Genomic DNA, 2,500 nt, shown 5'->3' with positions numbered 1-2,500 from the left:
TATGGCCGTAAGCTAAAACTGCTGCCAAAATTGGGCTATTTAAAAGGTTAGACCATTAGTGAAGAAAACTAAGAACAACTTTTGAAAAAACTCAAACTCTTTCATGCTTTCTGAAGAATCTCAGAGACTTTTTAAGGCTTTTTGAAGCTCAGGCACTCTTTTTTTTTTTTTAAAAGCTTACAGCACCTGGTATTCCCAGGCGGTCTCCCATCCAAGTACTAACCAGGCCCGACCCTGCTTAGCTTCCGAGATCAGACGAGATCGGGCGTGCCCAAGGTGGTATGGCCGTAAGCGAAAACTGCTGCCAAAATTGGGCTATTTAAAAGGTTAGACCATTAGTGAAGAAAACTAAGAACAACTTTTGAAAAAACTCAAGCTCTTTCATGCTTTCTGAAGAATCTCAGAGACTTTTTAAGGCTTTTTGAAGAAGCTCAGGGACTCTTTTTTTTTTTTCTTAAAAAAGCTTACAACACCTAGTATTCCCATGCGGCCTCCCATCCAAGTACTAACCAGGCCTTATTTAAAAGCTTAGACCATTAGTGAAGAAGACTAAGAAGAACTTTTGAAAAAACTCAAACTCTTTCATGCTTTCTGAAGAATCTCAGAGACTTTTTAAGGCTTTTTGAAGCTCAGGCACTCTTTTTTTTTTTTTTAAAAGCTTACAGCACCTGGTATTCCCAGGCGGTCTCCCATCCAAGTACTAACCAGGCCCGACCCTGCTTAGCTTCCGAGATCAGACGAGATCGGGCGTGCCCAAGGTGGTATGGCCGTAAGCTAAAACTGCTGCCAAAATTGGGCTATTTAAAAGGTTAGACCATTAGTGAAGAAAACTAAGAACAACTTTTGAAAAAACTCAAGCTCTTTCATGCTTTCTGAAGAATCTCAGAGACTTTTTAAGGCTTTTTGAAGAAGCTCAGGGACTCTTTTTTTTTTTTCTTAAAAAAGCTTACAACACCTAGTATTCCCATGCGGCCTCCCATCCAAGTACTAACCAGGCCTTATTTAAAAGCTTAGACCATTAGTGAAGAAGACTAAGAAGAACTTTTGAAAAAACTCAAACTCTTTCATGCTTTCTGAAGAATCTCAGAGACTTTTTAAGGCTTTTTGAAGCTCAGGCACTCTTTTTTTTTTTTTTAAAAGCTTACAGCACCTGGTATTCCCAGGCGGTCTCCCATCCAAGTACTAACCAGGCCCGACCCTGCTTAGCTTCCGAGATCAGACGAGATCGGGCGTGCCCAAGGTGGTATGGCCGTAAGCTAAAACTGCTGCCAAAATTGGGCTATTTAAAAGGTTAGACCATTAGTGAAGAAAACTAAGAACAACTTTTGAAAAAACTCAAACTCTTTCATGCTTTCTGAAGAATCTCAGAGACTTTTTAAGGCTTTTTGAAGCTCAGGCACTCTTTTTTTTTTTTTAAAAAGCTTACAGCACCTGGTATTCCCAGGCGGTCTCCCATCCAAGTACTAACCAGGCCCGACCCTGCTTAGCTTCCGAGATCAGACGAGATCGGGCGTGCCCAAGGTGGTATGGCCGTAAGCTAAAACTGCTGCCAAAATTGGGCTATTTAAAAGGTTAGACCATTAGTGAAGAAAACTAAGAACAACTTTTGAAAAAACTCAAGCTCTTTCATGCTTTCTGAAGAATCTCAGAGACTTTTTAAGGCTTTTTGAAGAAGCTCAGGGACTCTTTTTTTTTTTTCTTAAAAAAGCTTACAACACCTAGTATTCCCATGCGGCCTCCCATCCAAGTACTAACCAGGCCTTATTTAAAAGCTTAGACCATTAGTGAAGAAGACTAAGAAGAACTTTTGAAAAAACTCAAACTCTTTCATGCTTTCTGAAGAATCTCAGAGACTTTTTAAGGCTTTTTGAAGCTCAGGCACTCTTTTTTTTTTTTTTAAAAGCTTACAGCACCTGGTATTCCCAGGCGGTCTCCCATCCAAGTACTAACCAGGCCCGACCCTGCTTAGCTTCCGAGATCAGACGAGATCGGGCGTGCCCAAGGTGGTATGGCCGTAAGCTAAAACTGCTGCCAAAATTGGGCTATTTAAAAGGTTAGACCATTAGTGAAGAAAACTAAGAACAACTTTTGAAAAAACTCAAACTCTTTCATGCTTTCTGAAGAATCTCAGAGACTTTTTAAGGCTTTTTGAAGCTCAGGCACTCTTTTTTTTTTTTTTAAAAGCTTACAGCACCGGGTATTCCCAGGCGGTCTCCCATCCAAGTACTAACCAGGCCCGACCCTGCTTAGCTTCCGAGATCAGACGAGATCGGGCGTGCCCAAGGTGGTATGGCCGTAAGCGAAAACTGCTGCCAAAATTGGGCTATTTAAAAGGTTAGACCATTAGTGAAGAAAACTAAGAACAACTTTTGAAAAAACTCAAGCTCTTTCATGCTTTCTGAAGAATCTCAGAGACTTTTTAAGGCTTTTTGAAGAAGCTCAGGGACTCTTTTTTTTTTTTCTTAAAAAAGCTTACAACACCTAGTATTCCCATGCGGCC

The 2,500-nt window shown here is 40.7% G+C and overlaps 7 non-coding genes across 7 annotated transcripts in view; all 7 read right to left on the bottom strand.

The window, feature by feature from the left end:
- The window catches only part of LOC143708399 (5S ribosomal RNA), a 119-nt gene extending 106 nt beyond the window's left edge, over positions 1 to 13 (bottom strand). Inside the window, exon 1 of the ribosomal RNA XR_013193321.1 lies at positions 1 to 13. This exon is cut by the window's left edge and continues 106 nt beyond it. This is a non-coding gene — a ribosomal RNA (5S ribosomal RNA).
- A 161-nt stretch (positions 14 to 174) lies between these two features.
- LOC143708398 (5S ribosomal RNA) lies at positions 175 to 293 on the bottom strand. Its single transcript, XR_013193320.1, has one exon. It is a non-coding gene; the product is annotated as a 5S ribosomal RNA (ribosomal RNA).
- A 363-nt stretch (positions 294 to 656) lies between these two features.
- On the bottom strand, positions 657 to 775 carry LOC143708397 (5S ribosomal RNA). The gene has a single exon (XR_013193319.1). It is a non-coding gene; the product is annotated as a 5S ribosomal RNA (ribosomal RNA).
- Positions 776 to 1,138: 363 nt separating this feature from the next.
- LOC143708396 (5S ribosomal RNA) lies at positions 1,139 to 1,257 on the bottom strand. The gene has a single exon (XR_013193318.1). It is a non-coding gene; the product is annotated as a 5S ribosomal RNA (ribosomal RNA).
- A 162-nt stretch (positions 1,258 to 1,419) lies between these two features.
- On the bottom strand, positions 1,420 to 1,538 carry LOC143708394 (5S ribosomal RNA). Its single transcript, XR_013193316.1, has one exon. It is a non-coding gene; the product is annotated as a 5S ribosomal RNA (ribosomal RNA).
- A 363-nt stretch (positions 1,539 to 1,901) lies between these two features.
- LOC143708393 (5S ribosomal RNA) lies at positions 1,902 to 2,020 on the bottom strand. Its single transcript, XR_013193315.1, has one exon. It is a non-coding gene; the product is annotated as a 5S ribosomal RNA (ribosomal RNA).
- A 162-nt stretch (positions 2,021 to 2,182) lies between these two features.
- Positions 2,183 to 2,301, bottom strand: LOC143708456 (5S ribosomal RNA). Its single transcript, XR_013193372.1, has one exon. It is a non-coding gene; the product is annotated as a 5S ribosomal RNA (ribosomal RNA).
- Positions 2,302 to 2,500: the final 199 nt, after the last annotated feature.

Source organism: Siphateles boraxobius, unplaced genomic scaffold, assembly GCF_051911475.1.
Source record: "Siphateles boraxobius isolate OS27281-9 unplaced genomic scaffold, OSU_SipBor_1 424, whole genome shotgun sequence".
Classification (NCBI taxonomy): domain Eukaryota; kingdom Metazoa; phylum Chordata; class Actinopteri; order Cypriniformes; family Leuciscidae; genus Siphateles; species Siphateles boraxobius.
The sequence above is the reverse complement of the archived record's forward strand: the minus strand, read 5'-3'. Positions and strand labels throughout refer to the sequence as shown.